General features: G+C 35.5%; 1 protein-coding gene across 4 annotated transcripts in view; it reads right to left on the bottom strand.

Moving 5' to 3' along the window:
* Nucleotides 1–21,283, bottom strand: part of PARD3B (par-3 family cell polarity regulator beta) — a gene marked incomplete at its 3' end in the record, with an annotated part of 1,052,967 nt that overhangs the window by 701,119 nt on the left and 330,565 nt on the right. The window lies entirely within an intron of this gene.

Raw genomic sequence — 21,283 nt, forward strand, 5'->3', positions numbered from 1 at the left:
GAAAACCCCATTCAGTATTCAGTTTCTGAGAAGTTGTCTTTTATTAACCTGATTGATCATTCCATTACTGTAAATCCAATTCGACACTTACATATATCATTTGCACTGCATTTTCACCTGTTTCAGTTTGTGAATAGTTTTCGGTATGTGTATGTTTTAGCTTTTCCATTAAATTTCAAGCTCCTTAAAAGCTAGGACAAGTTTGTGTGTGTGTGTGTGTGTGTGTGTGTGTGTTTAATCCTCAATGTTTCTATGACAGAATTCTATATACAGTGAGGACTGATACTGTTGAATAACTGTCTTCACAAAGATTTTAAGAAGATATTTAAGAGGGAGCTGAATCCTGCAAAAGACTATTTAATAATTTTATTAGTACCTAACTGATATCTTGATAGAGTTTTAATACATGGAACTGCTGTGAATGTATATGCTTTTAACTTTTTGCTTTGAATGTTGAAACTAAAATAAGAATACATGAAAATAAAGCCCACTTATTTGAGAATGCCAATTTGAAATTATACAATGACTCAGACCAAAGCAGGCTACAAGCAGCTACCAGCATTGTGTATCAATGATCCATTACTAATTGCATGGGAAGATTTCACTTTCTTAACACTTCTAACAGCTTGAAAATGGAGGCATCTTCTCCCAAGGAAAGCTGGGATGGTTTTGTTTCAGGTTGTCTCTGGGTAGTCTTTCTACCCTTTGGAGAATTCCCTGCAGACTAATGTTCAAAAGGATTGTTGTTTTGGTTGTACAGTCAGACCACACATTTTCCACCTTTTAACTGTTTCAAGACAGGACTCGTGGAACTTAGTTGCTCAAGGTTCTCCTTCACTAACAATGATATGGCTTTCAGAGCCTCTCTGAGTTTAGTAAGCTTTCTCCTGCAGTATCACTCATTAAGTCCTGTATCACCAAGGCAAACAATACATTGATAACACATCCTTAGTGCCCTAGAAAGTATGGGTTATACGGAAATTCAATTCAGGTCATTAAAATTTGACTTATAATTTTAGATATTTCAACCTCTGAAATTGTAGCTATCATTTTCTATGAATCAAAATTACCTATGTGTATAAAGTTTATCATTAAGTGTATATCCTCTATAAGCACTGTGTCTCAAAAAGAGTAGGTGGTTTTGTAAAGTCAGTATCAGTGGTATCACAATGTTGAGTAAATCTTACACATGTTATTGTTCAATTGAAGGAGGAATAAAAACTGAGAAGATAATGATATTAAGATTCCTCTATCCCGTACTTCTCAACCTTTTATTCACAATTGTCTCCCTAAGGAGCCTTTTAAGACACTGTTTTCCTAATTCCCACCCCACATGAAATTTTAATATACTATCTGTTTGTGTACTGCATGTACATTTATGCTTTATACATAAAAAGAGTAACTATAAGGCTTACAATTTTTATTTAATGCATTTAAGAACGACTAATTTTTTTGATACAGTAGGTTCTTATTAGTTATCTATTTTATACATATTAGTGTATATATGTCAATCCCAATCTCCCAATTCATCCCACCACTACTCCCCCAAGAATGACTAAATTTTTTTAAGTTAAAAGTTTAATTAGAAATTTTAAAAGCTATTAACTTAGCTTTGTAACTGTATTTGCTGAACAGTCTTTAATGAAACATATTTACTTATATAAATTTCAATTATTAAATTTAATATGAAACTAATTTATATAAATGCATAATAGAAATTAATCAAATTTCTAAAAATCATCCAAAATTGTTATAGTTCCAGCAAAAGTAAAATGATTAAATTTTAATTAATTGTTAAAATGTATTTTTGGTGAACTGAACTTTTAAAGTTTTGCTTAAGAAAATAATTTTTAACTTAACTGGCTGCTAGATAATCATTCAGATATTGTCAACTATTTTTTTTCTTTTCAGCATTTGATGCAATAAGTGATGGATTGAATTTTTTTTTTATAAAATTAAATAACAAAATATAAACTATTGTAATTTAATTTTCAGAGCCCAAGTCACACACAAAAGCACTGAGGAACAAAATACACAGCATCACAAGGCAGCCAATGGCCACTAACAAGCAGACACAGGCTACCTCTCAGGTTACAACTTTGAGATCTAGCAATAGATCCAAAGTCCTCCAATCACAGCTGTATATTTGTCCTAATTTCATAGCCCTGATCTTGTACACAATGTGTACTTCCCATGAACTCAGTTGATGCTGCTCTTATGATACCCAAGAAAACCCAACAAGAGAAATTTAAACACTGAGGAATAAGATTTTCTCAGATAGGCTGAACCTTTCTGGGATACAAGTCATTGTAATATTTAGGATATTTTTTGCTCTCCAAGAACCCATTTTTACTCCCTAGAGGGTAATATCACCCTCACTAAGAATGTATGCTGAATTTTAAAAAATCGTTTCGTGTATTTATGTGCTCTTGAAGCTATAAGCCCAATGCTCTTCTCTCTTCTCTTCACCACCAATTTCTTTAAAAGAGCTGTCGATATGAGCTGTGTTCAGTTCCACACCATTCATTTACTCCTCGACCACTACAATGTGATTTCTAGTTCTATCACTCCACTGATACTGCCTTGCCTCTTGCTAAACACTTAGTAAGTATCCTCTAAATAGAAAAAGACCTTCTATATGTATTAACTCAACAATGCCTGCTTGGTACTTCTGCTTAAGTACTGTAGTGTATTTGATAGTGCTGGCTGTCCCCCACTCAACACCAGCTTCCAGAATACTTCTCTTTTCTGGATAATTGCTTATTTCAGTCTTTTCTCAGTTCACTGTGGTACAATTTTTCCCTTAAATACAGCCTGAACTTCAAGATTTCGTCATTCAGCTGCTTCTCCTTTTGCTTATATGCTCTCCCCCAAAAGCAACTACAACCCTTCCTATAATTTCAATCATTTAGTGTATATATGAAAATGACCACTGAATATCTCCATGTCCTGTTCATTGCTATTTGGATGTCCCACAGGAACCAGAAATTCAGCATAATCCAAACAAAATTCATGATCACACCCTACCTATACTTATGGTCTTCTCACCTAAAAGGCATCACAATCCAAAGCACCCTATTTTACTTAGGAACTGGGAATATATTTTTGTTCTTTCTTCTCCCATTCCCCATGCCATCCCCCATCCACGATATCCAACCTAACTAACTACAAATTTTGGTTAATAATGCCTTTTACAGGTGTCATATCTTTTCTACTGCCACTGTCACTGTCCTGGTTTGTGCCCTTCTCTCTCATCTGCCTATTGCCAAGGGTCCCCTATTTTGATATCCCTTTTGGTTTCTTCTCTAATCCTCCTTCCATATCATATTTTTTTTGAAAAATTCAAATTCAAATATGACACAGACTTGCTTTAAAGGTTATTCCCTCTTTTCTACAAAATCAAGTCCTTTTCATATGCTCTTGAATTGCTTTTCTAGTTTTATTTACCACCACGATAGACATCAGCCACCTCACTGAATAAACAATGCACTCCCATGTCTCTGATTTTCATGTTGTTTCTTCTTTCTTGAGTGTTTCCTCTCTCTCTTTCTGATGGTCAAAACATCACATAAACAACAATCACCCTCTTCCCAAATCTGCCAAAATCCTCCCATCATACTCTGTATTTGTCTAAGGTGATCTAATGGAAGATTTATTGTTTGGGATCTCCTCTAGGCTAGAAACTGGCACATTATTCTGTAAATAGGTTTTTCTAGACTGTTAGCTACTTTCATATATTTGATAAAGTACATGATCTGAGACAGGAATACTCTTCAACATTAGAAATAACTACCTATACCTATACCTATACCTATAACTACCTATACCTATAACTTGATTTTTTAATAAGAAAAATAATCCTCATTCTTTCATACATGGACAATGAATGAATTCTATTAAAAATTCTGAAAAGTCTAATGAACCAGCACTGATTACATAGTCTCAGGTTTGTAAAGAAATATTCAGAAATGAAATAAAATTCATCAAACCTTAGGAAAGATCAACAGTTTAGCCTCACTTATCTACTGCACATCTGCCTGACCACATTATCTTAGTACTTAAGCATCATTTTTGCATTTCAATGTGGCATTCTATCAGATTAATGCCCAAGATATTCCAGCTGCACTGCAAGCGAGTGAGTGGACATATAGGAATATTATGCATGGCTTGTATCATTGACATTGAGCACAGGAAATGTGATTAGCACCAAATTGCATCTGACAGGGGAATCAGAAACCTGTCAAACACGATGACATGGATCCAATGTTTAGAAGGCAAAAGGGGGAAGAAAGGAGCAGGGCGGTCTGGCATGGAGACAGCAATAAAACACAACAGCGATGATAAATTAATTCATTTACTTATGAAAAATTAGAGGCTTCCACACACAGCTCTCATTTATAATCTTGTCAATCTGGTTGAGTAAATAAAAGGCTCTACAATATTAGTTGAAAACACCAGCAAGAGAGAGAAAATGCAAAAATTGGATTCTTGGCCTCGCTTTTAATCAAGTACAATAATTCTTTGGTATGAGCCACAATGGTCTTTGAAAGGAATTTTTCATCGGAGGATACATTCTATCACCTTCTGTACAGGTCCTCTTTCCTGGGCTTAAATTTAGAGACCTAGAACTCCAGGGCATAAGACCATCCTGTTGTACTGAGCTTTGTGTTAGTCAGAAAAGGTAGTTAGACAAAAGGACACATCAAAATGGCCTCCATGGCTTGCTCTCGATGACTCTGAGGAAGTGCAAAAATCACAGCAGAGTCTTTTGATATCAAATGGTTATAGTCATTATACAGTCATATAGTATTAGAGCATCACTCTAGGAAAAGTGATTGCCAGAGCCAATATCAAGGTTACATTCAAAATTCCTTTTATTTGTCAACCTAATAGAGATGGTTCACAATCTCAGGATGGAGGCTTGGATGAACCATCCTTTTTGCCTTGCCATGCTCTAAACTGAAGAGGGCACTACCCAGGACCCTCTAATTGTTCTGGAAACACGTCCAAAAAGTGCTTTCTCACTATTATATATGAAAGGAGGAAATGCTCTTCTATTGCCCTCAAATTAATTAAATTGGGAATAAGAGCTAAGGAACAGAATCTGAAGGAAAAATCCAATGTGCTTGTCTAAATGGAAGACCTTTAGAAAATAAGCGGCTGCCTGGAAGATGCAGCTAAGTAGAAGAGATTTCAGGACACAAAAACATCACTGTAACTCCTCATTTCAAGTCTCCAAAAAAAAACAAAGCCTCTTCTCATATACAAAGCGTTTTTATAAATTCAAGTAAACTATATTGTATAGATTATATTAAACAAGACTAGGAGGGGATTATTTATTAGATGAAAGATAAATTGTATTTAAAAGAGAGGAAGGTCATATTGATTTTGTTAATAATACCTTAAAAATGGAAATATCTCAGATGCCCATTAACAGGAGACCAGATAAATAATTTGTAGAATATTCATACAATGGAATATTACTCAACATTAGAAAGAAGCTAACTACTATATACCCATTAAGGGGCAAATCTCAAAAGCATTATGCTGAGTAAAAATAGCCTTGCACAAAAGAATACATACTTTATAAATTTCATTTATATGATGTTCTAAACCAGGCAAAACTAGTCTAAGGTAGAAATCTATCAAAACAGTGGCTGCTATTGGGGGCTTGGGGATAGAGAATGACTGGGAAAAGGTGACTTCCAGGGGTGATGGTAATATTTTATATCTCCATAGGGGTTTGCATTACACAAGTGTATGTATTTGCCAAAACTCATCAAATGATAAACTTAGAATCTGCACATTGCATCATATGTAAATTTCACTTTGAAAAAATCCATAAACAATATTGAACTGTAGTTAATGACATGAAGGCTAAAGTGTTAGGGGTGATGTGCATGCATGCCTGTAATTACTGAGAAATGCATCCAAAAATGGATTGAAGAATGGAGAGGGACAGATAGATGAATGTGTTCAGAAATAAAAGATAGGCAAAGCAAATATGGTAAAATGTTAATTGTAAAATCTAAGTGTTGAGTCTATGGGTCTTAACTGCATAATTTTTTCAAGTTTTCTGCAGATTTAAAAATTTTCAAAATAAAATGTTGGAAGAAAGTTGTGTGAAGGGTTGAGGAAATAATGAGTACTAGCTTTAAATGAAGAAGGGCTATGGTACAAAGATGGGGGTCTCAAGGATCACAGAGCAAGAAAAAGTCACCAGAAGCATTGAGCTACTGTGAAGTCATTGGCTTTAAGTGGATCTAGCAATGGCTAGACACCCTTCACAGTGGGACAAATGACTAAGCCAGGAAAAACAGAAAAATCACAGAATCCTTCAGAAAGAACAAAGGACATTGTCAGGTCTTTAAAAACTGTAGTATTTTTCGACAACTTCTGCAAATTTTACACCTCAGCAAAAAAGCAACTGAAAGATTAATTTCATTTATATGAAATTTCATTTATAAATTTATAAATTTCATTTCATTATAATTTATAAATTTCATTTCATTATAAATTTCATTTATATGAAATTATATGAAAACATGAAGTTTCAAAGGAAGCCTAGCAAAGAAATTTCTTCTTTGCTAGCCTAGCAAAGAAATTTCTTCCTTAGGAGAGGACACTATCAAGTATGATGATGTTTAAAAAACAAATTGTCTGTTTGTAATGTTTAAAATCCAACAACTTTCATCTTACATTAAGAATGTTCTCAAAGGAGAAATTCGAAGGTACATATACCACATTTTCTTCTACCCATTTAAATAACAATTTATTTCCTCCTTGGTTTAACTTGATTCCACAAAACATCTCTCCCGATGTCAGAATGTCCATTAAATCTTAATAAAATGTATTAGTCTATATGTGCAGTGCTACAGCCCTTCTTAATTTTGTAAATTTTATTTTAATTACTTTTATCAATAATGTAAGCTCTTGTAAACAAATCTAAGAAAAAAGCTTTCACTATTCCAAAGTGCAAATTCTAAATTTAATAGGACTAAAATAATGAAAATACAATCAGTTTTAGTATTACTATTGCCAAGGTTCACTATTAAGGAAAAAAATACCTTACATTAGTCAGTATCCATGAATCATAATAATAATCCACAATAGCCTTTCAGAAACTAAAATAATTAACTTCTATTTGAACAACAAATGAAATGCCCTGAATAAAAGGAAAATATATTTAATTGTCTACATTGTTAGTCAATACCTTTTTGATCTAAATTAGAAACAAAAATTATAAAATGTTAGTATTCTATCCCTGGGCTATAAAAAAAAAAAAAATAGAACTCTCAAATTTAAATCTCAGTGTCACCTCTACGCCAAATTTCAGACTTCTGACAGCATTCACTAAATCCATAATTCACAGTCTTACATGCCCAGTAAATCAACTCATCTTTCCAACTGCCCTGGACAAAAATCTTGGTGCATCCTTAGCTTTTCTTTCTCTCACTCTCCAAACAGTAAGTCTGTCAATCCTGACTATCCAGAATCAAAGCCACCGATGTGTCTTCCCTGAATTACAGGCTCGCCAACAGGCTCCTACCTCCTACCCTGCACAGCCTCTACTCCCCAAGACACAGTCAGATCATGTCCTTCCTCAGCTGAAAAGACCTTGCCGGATTCTCAGATTGCAGAATAAAAGCCAAGTGCTTAGAGTAACTTACAAGGCCCTGTTGGGTCTACCCACCCATCAAGCACTGCCTACCTCCCAGGCTTCAAATACCACCTTCTTAGGGAGAATTTCCCTGATGACCCTATGTTAAGTTGTCCTCCCCTGGCTCCCTGTATAAAATACATGTTATATATTTACTTACTTCTTTGAATTTAGAGAGGGCTCTCTTCATTAAAATGTTAAAACCCTGAGAACGGGGATTTTTATCCATTCTGTTCATTGCATTATGTATCCCCTCTACCTAGAAAAATACTTGAAACCTTGTTGACACTCAGTAAGTATTTGTCAAATAAAGAATGAACTAAAATTTATTTCATATGCTGAAAGTTCAGAAAAGAAGAGTGAGTATCATGAGTCCTACCCACATTTGAAAAGGACTATTTATGTAAATGGTCAAAAAATTACAATTAAGAATATGTGATATACTTTCTCGTTAAGAGAATTCTGTGAACAAATTGATAAATCGGTTCTAATTAGTTTCATCACACAGAATCTTTATTATAAAAAACATCGACATCTTTAGACACCGAAAATATTTTCTAATTTAGCTTTTCTTACAAATGAATTCTTCTGGATTAGTTATCACTTAAAATGCAACTGCACTGATGGAAAAAATGTAAATTTTAATAAATTCACAAACCATTTAAAATATGTTATCCATATAAATTGGACCATTCTTACATTACTTTATTCACTCTTTGGGTTGACAAAGGAAATTTTAAAATATTACATGTCTTCAGAGAATCTCTTTAATAATTCTGTGAATGAAACAGGAAGTGCTACATATGATTAAGAATCAATACGAAATTGAATCTAAAAAATGACTTCTAAAGTCAAAATAACCATATGTACTGATATATTTTAATGAAAGTGACAGTGAGTGAAATAATAGTTTGTTTCACAAGTGCATAAAATAGTCTTATATCAGAATGAAAGCATTTTTGCATGAAGAGTGAAAAGTGAGTAGGTATATACCACCTGACCCTAATGTTTTTATCTTGGAAAATAAAATAACTGTTGAAGGTAAAGAGTTTAACAGGTATTTTCAACAGCTGTTAGTGCCAATATGCACAGTTATCACACTTTAAAGCATCCTGCTCTCCCCCTTCACTGAAGCCAACTATAAATTATGACCAGGGCAGTTACTGAACTCAAAATCAACCATGCAAACCTATCAAGAACACTTATAAGCCCACCACTCAACCTTCTAGCAGTAAATTCACAGCCACAGACCATAAATGAATTTTTAATTATACCATATTTGATTTTTACAATGCTTTGAGACAAGCAATTATGAAAGGCACTTTATTTGTCTGATGTCATTAATATGCATCAGTGACAATGAAACCACAGAAAATACTAGTGAACAGGGTATCTTGAGTGTTAATTACTTAAAGATTTGCCAGTCTTGGAAGATGAAGTGTTGTGGAAGCCCCCAGATACTGTTATCTCGATTTCAGACTATGAGGGCAGGTAACTTCTAAGAACATTAAGCTCTCTAAAATATCTTAACATTTACTTGTAGGTTTTTCCAAGCTCAAAGTTGAGATTTAGTTCATTTAACTAAACTTCAGTGGCGTTTTTCCACATATAACCCTGAAAATGTTATAAACATGTAAAATATATACTAAAATATATAACTAAAATTTTATGGTAAAATATTGACTATTAAAATATCCATAACTCAAAATTTTCTTTAAATGATGCATAGCAACTTCCAGCACTACAATTATTACCAAAGGAACAACAGAAATTACTCATAAGCTTACAATGGAATATGGCTTCATTTTGAGGGAGGACTTCTCCGGAGAGGGGACTTTTCTAAAATTAAAATTAAATTTTATTAATTAGATAGTTTATTAAGTGTAGAATGGGCCCTTAGATGAAGTGAAAAGAAAGTAACATAATTTAACTCGGAGAAAAGAGTGGCTGAGAGAAGGGAACTAAAAGAATATATGTTCATATAGGGATTTTAAAAGGAATTAGCTAACAATATTCTCTATTTTCGTTAAGGAAATGTTTTCCAGATGTGACAAGTGTTTCTCCAGGCCATGCACTGAGAGGTACAGTAAGGGTGCAGATTAACAGCTGCACAATTTTCTCAGTACCTCAGCCCCTCCAAGCCATCCAGGAGTCCTAAACAGGTGAGGGAAGTGTGTGTGTGTGTGTGTATGTGTGTGTGTGTGTGTGCGTGCGTGTGTGTGTGTGTGTGTTGGGGGGTCTCATTGCTGCCTCTCTATGATCTGTTTTCAGGGCTTTGGTATCTCTCCCCGGCTGAGTGCCTGGTACAGCTTCTGAAAATTACAACCCAGTCCAATGACGCCCCTCACAGGCCTCCTGGGCTGTGGGTGAGAGCCCAGAGAAGCTGGCAGCCTTGGGTCAGGAAGGACGGAGCCTCTCCCCAGCACCAACATGCTCCCTCTGCCCCTGGGCACCACACACCTCCTGCCGGAGGCTCTTTCCCTGCCCCACTGTCTGCCCTCAGACACCCCCAGTTTTCGTCCTTCTCTCTGCACAGCTGCTCCTAACCTTGGCACGGCCACGTTATGTGGCCTGCTTTATAAGCTGGATTGGGGGTGTCCATCGGGGGTTTCTTTCTGACTCTAGAGTAATTCCTACAGGATAAACTCCCTCTTCTTGTGCAGGAAGCAGCTCTCACCTACTACTTGTCATTGGTGGTCACTTCCATTTCCACACCCTTGGTCAGATGCCCCAATTTCCATCAGCGGATTTACTCATTTCATTCCCTTCCCTCCTTCTGTTCTCTTTTTCTCTTCCTCCCCTGCTTTAGCTGGCATTACACAAGAAGAAAAGAGTTGAACTGATTACTGGAGGAATTTCAGTTACATTTAAGGATATTGCTTCTGTCTTTTTAATTTTCACCATCACCAAAAACAACCAAACCCTTACTGAGGGTTTACAGCATGCACAAGGTAATGCTAAGCCAAAGGTTTTTGAACTTTCTTGGTTCACAGGGCCGATAGTATCTCAGTAATTTGTTCACGGTGACTTCAGGCTAAGTAAAATGCCTGACAGTTCAATTCATTAAGAAGTAAAGTCCAAGGAATTTAATTATTCATATCCTAAAAAAAAAAAAACCCTCAGTAGCCATTTGAGAAAATACATATAAATTGAACAAGAATATTTTTATTTCATTCTTAAATAAACACAGTTACTAACTAATGGGATGCATGTGCCTACTGGGCACTACACAGCTTACTAAACCAAACACCAACTCCCTCGTTTCCTGCTCCACAGTGACGATCACATGCTACTTTTGAATCACAGAAACAGAACTGCCTTGGACTAGTAGTTCATGTGGTATTTCACAGAAGTTTAAAATATTATTCAGTGCCCCTGTGTGTTTTCTGTAGCACCGCCTGGGTGCTCATGGTTTGGGTACCATGAGAACTGTGTCTAAGCATTATCTCATAATCCTCTCATGGTCATATAAAGTCAGTACTATCATCAGAAGAGGAAATTAAAACAATATTACACAGCTCTTAAGTGGTGGGGCTGGATTCAATTCCAGAGAGTGTGATTCTGGAGCACAGGAGTATCACCGATCTAGGCAGAGAACATACTCAACTGGGGAATACAACAGAATATTTCCATAAAAGGTTATGAAATTTTGTCCCTTGAATATTTTTTTAGGAACCAATCCTTCAACTGCCATCTTTCTATGATGGTTAGCATAGAATTGGGGATTTATGAGGTAAAATATCTCTTGCGAACACAGTATTAAATGCAATAATGCATCCTTAGAAAACGTTGTGAAAAAGTTAAACATTTGGAAACTTCATTTTATAAACATGCTCATTTTACCTGTAGGCTAAATCACCATCAGTGGGCTGAATTCATTTCCATGATAAATGATAATAGCCCCTTTGAAAGTCATCACTTTAATGCTTCCAAACATCTATTTGTCATGGTTGTATTCAGATTAGCCAGATGAACATGGAAGAATTCTGATAAATGTGCTGAGAGGGGAACAAACAAGAGCTAAAGTAAAATAGGACCTGTAACAGTGCTGGGAACAAATAAAGAACTCAAACATTCCTTACTTAGCCTCTTAGTTTTTCATATAGTTTTATATAGCTATTCCCCGATTAAACTTTCAAGATTTTTTCCGCCTTGCTGCTTAATAATTTGACAGACTTGCCTATATTCAATATCAAAAAGCAAACACACCTTGGGCATGCTGCAATATAGATGCTTAACCGTTCCTAATGATTATCTCTCCTTAAAACAAATCTACTGCTTGAAATGCATTTAAGGTCTGTATACTTTATACTTTTAAAATCGATACAACTGTTACTAATGTATATATTTACACAAAAAAGATACCTTCTTTAAACATATAAAATCACTATGAAAATCAAGACAAACACAATGATTCATAAAATATTTAATATATATAACAAATGCAAATTTCAGGTCAACTGTGTACTTTATTGACTTGGGTTATTCCTTTAAAGCAATGCAGGGAAGCTTCAAAGGTATAAAAATATGTGATTAAAAAGGCTACAAGCATTTTACATTGAAGTATATAAACCAAGAGTTAGCATCACTTCCAAATTCTCAAGCATTTTTTATGTTGCATGTTAATCTATTGAATCTGCTTTGAAATTATCTTATAATGTTTCTAAAACATTTAAACCAGAATACCCCATGTGCCTCTTCCAGAGAGAAAGCTAAACAAATAACCCAAATAAATCTAGTCTGGAAAACTGGGAGCATTTCTAAAACATCCTTTTGTGAACCCAATCTATCTTTAAACTTAATCATTTTAACCAACAAATTCATGCAAAGTTTTCATTGCATCCAATAATATATTAATTTATTTAAATATATGTTTTGTTTCCCTAAACCTTCAAGTAAATTGTTGCTATGGGCAGAAGTCCCATGCTTAATTGTGACTTTCTGTGGATGTTTTCAAACAGCCACATATACCCTAAGGTACATATATCAAAGGTTGAAAATCGCATTACTGCATCATAGAAAAGCACTGTTGCAGACTGAAATGAAAATTCCTGAGACCAGAAGCAAATTCCTGATAACATTCTACCTTTATGAAACGGAGAAATCTTCGAACATTTAACAAAGAAAAATGTCTGAATTATTAAAGATGTACCGATGAGTTCTTGGCTCCCAAAATGTTATAGAAACTAGAAAATATAACTGTCTCATGGCTTCTAGCCACTGGTGTTCTCGAGACTTCCTGATAACCAGGTGAACACCTCTGATGATGGGGAGGCCAAGACTGTAGCTGATGGTGATAGCAGCTCCTGAGCACAGCGTACCTGGCACTGTGCTGGGCACCTCACATACAGGAGCATACTGAAGTATTTATGCTTCCTTCCTAACCTGGAATCACCTGAGCGTCTACTCCATCATCCTGCTCCAGCACAATTAGAAGCAATTACCTGTCACACACTGTCTTGTCCTGTCTTGAAACGCTCACAGACACACCAAGAAAACGAGAATGTTAACACAATGCCATAAAATGAATTAATAACTTATGAGCAATGCAGTAATATTATTAAAACTGGCACCTTTGCTTAATATCAAATTATCAGTTCTGCACCCCTTTTATGGACCAGATCCTACTGTTACACTGATCTTACTCATAAGTGTAGGCAAGACATTAATTTCTCCCTCAAAAGCCACACATCTTAGGGTTCTTTCTGACTCATCAAAATGTTTTATTCTTTTTCATATTTTTGTTCAATCTTGCTAATATTTTATTGCTTTCTCTTCATCTAGACCTCCAGTTCTCTTAGCTAGAAAGTACAGAATCAGTATTATTTTACGATGATTACTCCAAGTTTCTTCCCTCTCAATTCTCTGCCTCCCTAGTTTCGCTTCCTTAGATCATTTTCTTCCCTTGCCAAAAAAGTTCTCTTTAAAAAAAAAAAAAGGAAAACGAAAAAGTTCACCCAGGTCCAGTTGATTTTTTTTTTTTAAGGTCTTAGCCCAGCTATCCATTACACTAAGGAAAAGAATCAAAGTTCTCAACCTATTTTATAAAACCTTCAGACTCTAGGAAACCTTGCCTCTCTTTATAATCTCTTACCTAGTCCCCAGCTGTTTTCTCTTCATTTCAGGTCACTATTACACTATCTCTTCAACTGATCATATTTTTCAGGTCTTCATGTTTTCTTCCCAAGAACATTTACTTTGGAATGCCTTCTTAACACAAGTTCACCTATACCCCTCCCCATTCACCATCTAATCAGCTCATAACACTCAATCCCCTTGTACACCACTTCCAACAATGAGCTAGATCATGATCATTACTGCCTATACACTTCTGTTTACACTGTTTCTTTTATTTGGAATGCCTTCCTTTCTGCTGTATGAGAAAAATACTTTAAAAATCTAAGTGTCTAGCAACAGAGAAAAACTGTATTAATTATGACAGTTTCATGTACTAGAATATTGTGCAAGAAGTTTGATTTTGATTCCAAAAGTAAAATCACCCATGTTCCTGCCACTTTTTAAAATTATACAAACTAAATGAAAGTCTCTTCCAAAACTCTGAACTCCACTCACCAACAAGATTACGCCAGCCTTCAAGGTAACCACTATTAATTATGTCAACTTTCATGTTGGTACTCTATCTTCATTTTAGGAATGATGGTTATTTTTTTATATAAATTTATTTATTTTATTATTTATTTTTGGCTGCACTGGCTCTTCATTGTTGTGCACAGGCTTTCTCCAGTTGTGGCGAGCAGGGGCTACTCTTCATTGCGGTGCACGGGCTTCTCGTTGCAGTGGCTTCTCCTGTTGCGGAGCATGGGCTCTAGGTGCGCGGACTTCAGTAGTTGTGGCGCATGGGCTTAGTTGCTCCTGCAGCATGTGGGATCTTCCCAGACCAGAGCTCGAACCCGTGTCCCCTGCATCGGCAGGTGGCTCCTTAACCACTGTGCCACCAGAGAAGCCCATGATGGTTAATTTTAAGGGTCACTTTGATAGAGCCACAGACTGTTCAGATATTTGGTTAAATATTATTCTATTTCTGTAATGGTGATTCTGGATGAGATTAACATTTATATCAATAGACTGAGTAAAGCAGATTGTTCTCCCTAATGTGATTGGGTCTCATCCAACCAGTTGAAGGCATGAATAGACAAAAAGGCTGACCTTCTCCTGAGTAAGAGAAGAGTCTTCTACCTGACTGCCTTGGAACTAGGACATCAGCTTTTTTCCTGCTTTTGGATTCAAACTGAAACATTGGCTTCTCCTGGTTGTCATGCTTTTAGACTGAAATTAGAAGTAAACCAACAGCTCTCCTGCGTTTCCAGCTTACCAACTCACCCTGCAAATCTTGGGATTTGCCAGACTCCATAGCTGCATAAACTAATACCTTATAACAAATCTCTTTATACACATGCACACACACACCCTGTGGGTTCTGTCTCTGGAGGTCTAACAGAACAGGTGAGCACACTGAGGTACACAGAAGTTCAGTAACATATCCTTAGCTTCACAGAGCTAACAAGTGGAAAACTTACCAAATCCCAGTAATCTGGCTCTGTAATCTGTGCCTGTCAGCATTTCACTCTGTATTTATGATAGAAATGTTCCAAGAGCAGTGCACACAGATTTACATTGTTCTGGGGGAGAATGAATAGTATGTATGTGGCATATATTTCCAACCATTCTAACATGAGTGATATGAATGGGCATTTATGTGTGATTTTTTAGAAGCATTACTAACAATGCTGCAATAAACATCCTTTTATGCCTATCTTTGTATTGTTTTTAAATTTATGCAGCATGAATTCCTAGCCATGTAACTTCTATGTGAAGGACTATGTGCATTTTCAATTTTAACAGATGCAGACAAATTACTTTCCCAAATAATTGTACCAATTTACACTCTTGACAAAAGTTTATGGCAGTGCCCTTTCTTGTCTCAAGGTGTGGTTATGTGTATGGTTCCTAACTATATAACCTCTGAACCTCCCTGCATACTGTTGAGCTACATTAACTCCTGCTAATAAACTCCCTTTTGGCTTAAATTAGTTACAAGCAACACAAACCAATTCTGCTGAAGAACAAAACTGGTAATATGAATCCACTCAACTATATTGTCACTCACATTCATGCCCTTAACTTTATATAAGCCATAAGGTCTCATGAGGTTTTTTTGTTCTTCAGTACATTTTACCTAAGTCAAACATATTATCTTTACAGAAATTCCTTGGTCAAATAGTCTTACAGACGTACAGAAAAGAGGTATTCTAGCTAGACAATCTTTTTGGATCTTTGGTAGCATCAATTATTCTTTTAGGTGATGTTAATTCATCTGGTTCACAGAGAATGCACAAACTATAAAAGGATGGCATTGGGCTTCCCTGGTGGTGCAGTGGTTGAGAGTCCGCCTGCCAATGTAGGGGACACGGGTTCGTGCCCCAGTCCGGAAAGATACCACATGCCGCAGAGCGGCTGGGCCCGAGAGCCATGGCCGCTGGGTCTGTGCGTCCGGAGCCTGTACTCTGCAACGGGAGAGGCCACAACAGTGAGAGGCCCGCGTACCGCAAAAAAAAAAAAAAAAAAAAAAAGGATGGCATTAAGCCCAACCAACAGAGTCCAGGCTCAATTACAACATTTTCCTCCCTTGACTTTCTGGTACTTAAGCCTCTTGTATTGTTTTGTATCTCCTAGACTTTAATACTTTGTAGAATATTATGCAAATACTAAAGTAACTTATTTTTGTATGAAAAAAGAATAGTAGTGATTTCCCCCAATGGGCAACTCTGAATATCATTTCTTTAAAAAAGATATCCCCACTTGATAGATTAGTTTAAAGATACTGCTAACATTTTACTATCCTTGAAGTATGAGTCACGAGAACAAGGGTCAAGGAAGAGATCTGGTATTCTAGTTCAATTTCTTCTACTTGCTTTTTGTATGAACTTGGGCAACTCACTTATATAGGATTCAATTTCACTTTCAATATGTGATAATTATATTTAAGTATATTTAAATTTCCTTTTAGCTCAAAATTTTTATGATACATTGGTTAAGAAGTCTTAATATGTGTTCATATTTCTAAATGTCCTTACTATTTCCTTTTCTATCATTATTCTGTTGCATTAAAAGCACAAAGAAGGAAGAAATCATATCTGTTTAACTCATTTGGTATAGCATACCACCAAGGGGCTTAGAAAATGCTTTAAATTATTATGATAGACAAGTTAGTAACAATATAATTTGCAGTGAATCCAATGTGTATCAAAAATAGAACTTTTAAAAAACTTTACAGAAACAAGTCTGAGAAATCATGTAAATCAAGACAGTCTTTCAATATTAATAAAAAGACACAATTTTATGACAATGCACTGATTGAACTCTGAATCCCATGAATATAAGTCTTTGGCTGAGCCCAAAATGTCCCTTGCATTAATATCAAGACCTACAGAGGAAAACTGTCTGCAAAGAATGAATTCTTTTGTATTATCAGCAGGATGCTTTAGGGAAATTAGCTGCATTGGGAATTTTTCTCCTGAGGGATTTTATTACATACTATAATTTACCTTCAAATGGAAAAGTAGAAGGTATACTAAAATTTAAGCTTTTAAAGACAAGACCTAGAAGCATAGCCTTATGGATTCAGATCATCTATCACAGATGCAGTCATAGTCTTCCACAGACATTTTCCCAGTGGCTAAAAAAGCTTAAACGCTTTTTACTTTTCAAAAGGAAATACCATCATCGCTTCAATTTTTTCCAATATACCTAGTTCTCTGGAGAAAAGCTGATATTTCCAAAGAATGTACATTATCTGTAAATAACATACATTCTCCAGGATAACAACTTAAGCATGCCAATTCAAATGGTTTAGGAATCAATGCAGATTAAATAATCCCATGTAAAATGTTTAATATAAAAGCAAGCCTGGGAAAAACACAACTTGGTGACCACACTACAGAGAAAGCCTTCTCCTCCATAGCTGGAAGTCAGGCTGAATATGACAACAAATTCTGAACTTACTCCTTTCATAAATATTAGTTAGGCAGCTTATAGATCTTTCAAGCTGTGGTTATTAGGCAGAACAATAGTTGCTAAATTACCAACATAAGGGAAGGCACTGAAATTATAGCATGGATGCCACATTGAGAAAAAGAAATAATTATCAATAACAGTCTAAACACCATGTGTTCTCTAGTTAATAATAAGATCTACTGCCCATATACACAACTGGCATGGGAGGAGAATTCTCTCTCCCTGATATTCATTCATTTACACACACACACACACACCATGCACGCTCGCCAAGGAAAGGAGAAAACAAAGGATGAAAAAGGGCTTTGGTCTGCAAACTGCAATTGTCACTTTTCTATGAGATGAGAGAGTTATTGTGGGCATCAAAGCATGAAAAGTCTGACTCTAAATGCGTTGCGTTCTCACAGGGATACCTACTCTAGAACACTTTACAGAGAAGAGTGGAATGGCTCTTTTCACCTCTTTGACCAAATGGTTACAGTCCAAATAATACACTGTGCCCTCTAAGTTTAGCCAGAGAAAAAGTATTTAATCAGTTACCCAGCCCAGCCAAGGAATAAAAGGTGCTGCTACATGACTTACAAATTACAATCAGAAATTCTTTAAATGTACCAAGAGTCAGCAAAATCACTTTAAACCAAAAGCAGAGTAATGGTCACAACTGCCCCTACAGTCCTGTCCCCTTTGCCTTCCACCTCATTTGGAAAGGCATCTGAATTTTCATTTTCTTAGATTAACTCTTAAAATGTCTTAGTCTTTCACCTGTTATCCTCTGTTTCCATCTGTTCCCACTGACTCAGCAACTTTTCATTTCCAGGAATGTTTTCAAGTGTTAAATACTGCTGGAAGGCTGCCACTGGTTTTCAAAAGTCATTTTTTCCCCTATTAACCCATTTAAATTGTGTGCTGAGTTCATTCATCTTGAACACCCTAAGTGGGGAACAGCTGCCCCCCAAAATCTAATTTTAACACCCCCGCTCCACTTCCGGTCACTATGCCTACTGGCCTCTCTCACTGTGCCCAGCACAAGCTCAGCCCGTCACCTACAGCACAGATTTGAAACGTGCCTCTTTGAGGCTCAGGGTGCATTCTTCTGAAAGTCATTCCAGAGGGAAAACAGCTTTTTTTTTTTTTTTTTTTTTAAAGTATTAACGCATCCTGAACAAAGTTTTAAAAACAGTTACATTTAGTGATCCTGAACATATTTATATTTGGTTACTGGAATATCTTACTTTTAAGTGGTGAAGCCGTTTTTCTTTCAACAGAAGTCTTAGAATGAACCACAATTTATTAAACAGACTTAAAGAAAAATGATAGAGAGCTATACGAGTGGAGACCAGGGAAAAGGGCCAGAAACCTACTCCATGACTCCCTCTTCTCTTTCCCTTCCTCCCCACCATGCCACACCCCAAGGGCCACCAAATGCATCCATTCTCCAGCCCTGTTTGATAACTACTGCTGAGAACATCACTACTCCTCCAGTTGCTTCTTTTTTTAATATTTACTTTGTCTCTCCTTGGTTAAACTCAAGGACACAAGGAGGAACAGTACAGTATTGCTGTGTATTGGGGACTTCTATATGCCATCTCCATTAATTCTCACAACAACCAAGCAATTTAGAGTGTAAGTGATATTTTTCCCCCCAGGAACATAGAGAAGCCAGGATTAAATCCCAAGTTTATCTTACTACAAAGCCTATGCTCTTTTCACTTCACTACACTGCCTCTCCAAGTCTTTAATAAAAATCAACAGGCCACTTAACTCAGTACAACAGTCATTTAGTAACATAGCTACACTCTACATAATAAATTTTTAAAATCTTAAAAGAAAATTATTAACACTAACAAATGTGTGGACCTAAAATTAATTTTGAATAAAACAAAGTTGAAGAACAAAAATGTAGTGAAACATATAAAAGGTCATCAAATGGATTGATGTACTTTTTAAAAGTGAAGTAGATAAAAACAAAAATAGATAATAAAAGATAAAAGAGATAATATCCCAGTCAACATCCCAATTTTATTTAATTTTTTAAGAAAACATGTTAGGGACATTATAGAATTTCTAAAAAATGAGTAGAAATGAAAGAAACTGCTATAACTAATCTTTAGATAAGTATAACTGAATGATAGAAAATTTGCCTCTCAACTAAGAGATGATTAAAATTAATGTAAATAAAATAGAAGTAAGGGTTACCCACAGGATGTGAATTGTACAAAATTTCCAAAGGTACTTGGTAAAGATCTTTGGAAGAGGCTATAAATAAAAGGAACCTCTAAGTTAGTAGTGGATACCTGAAGTGTATTATTAACAAGTTTAGTTTAAAAGAAAAAAAGCAAAATTAAGGTCCATTTCTAGGCCTCCATCATGATAATAGTTAATAATGGTATAGGTCAATATTTGGAGTAACATCCTTAATAATGATTATAAGGAATTTTTATAGCAATTGGTTGACTAGTAGTAAAGTTAAATTAATTAGTAAAACCATCCTGGACTATGAAGAACACAGAAACAGTTTAACCAAAAAAAACAATAAAGACTTATTTTTTTTAAGTTTAACAAAGGGTAGCATTCAATTGAACTCAAAGAACTGTAAAGCAGTTGTCTATTTAAAAAAATCAGAGCCTCTTTTATTTGTAAGGGTGTAATATCCTCTGATGAGACTATTTTAAAACTCTTAACGAGTGGCGTAGATCAATGATGTTCTTTCAAGTAGCATTCAACAGCAAATAGGATACTATAGCCCAGAGAAATTACAAATAGTAGACTGATAATTATACATTGACAACATAATGAATAATCTCTGCATTGAGTAGAGTTGGTCACCTAATTTCGAAGAAGATTCTGTAGGGACTGAAAATATAGCTTTGTAAGTATCCTCTATTTGCCATTTTGGTTTTCAAAATTTTAGCTTCTATAAAGCTTTATAATGGTTAGAGGCAAAATAAGATTTACATATAAAAGGATACTGCCATGATTGCCTTTTCTTTAATGAAAAGGTAGAGAGAAAGAGATGAAGATTGTCAGGATTATATTTAATCTTCATTTTATTTCAGATCAATAACAAGAAAATGAGGAACTCTTTCAGAAATTAAAGAATGGAAAATTTGTGAGCCAATTAGGAAGGCTTCTGCAAAAGTTACAGTACCCATCGTTTGTGGAATTCACAGCATCAAGAAGTTATAGGTATAAACAAAAACAGTGTTAGGTTTCAAAGAGATGGATAAGTGTAGCGCAATATAATGGTTTTAGCCAATCTGCGGTTATGTAAGACAAAACATAAGTACCCACAAGGGTGTAGAAATTCATATACATAACACAATGTGTCCACAAGCTTGTGGCTCAAATACCAAATGTTGGCCATTGGTCTTATTATAAATAGGAAAGTGACAGTTATGCTTATATCACACTTGGGTAATAAGAATGGCATATTTTATTCAAGTTGTTGCTAATTTGTTTCAAACTCAAACGTCTCTTTCGTTTCTCATTACCCAAGTGCCTTTACAGTTCTATAAAATAAGCCTAAGAGAACCACACTTTTCTTATTTTTAAATATAGGTACTCACAAAGGTCTAAAGGAAAATGACT

This window comes from Hyperoodon ampullatus (assembly GCF_949752795.1).
Source record: "Hyperoodon ampullatus genome assembly, chromosome: 8".
Classification (NCBI taxonomy): Eukaryota; Metazoa; Chordata; class Mammalia; order Artiodactyla; family Ziphiidae; genus Hyperoodon; species Hyperoodon ampullatus.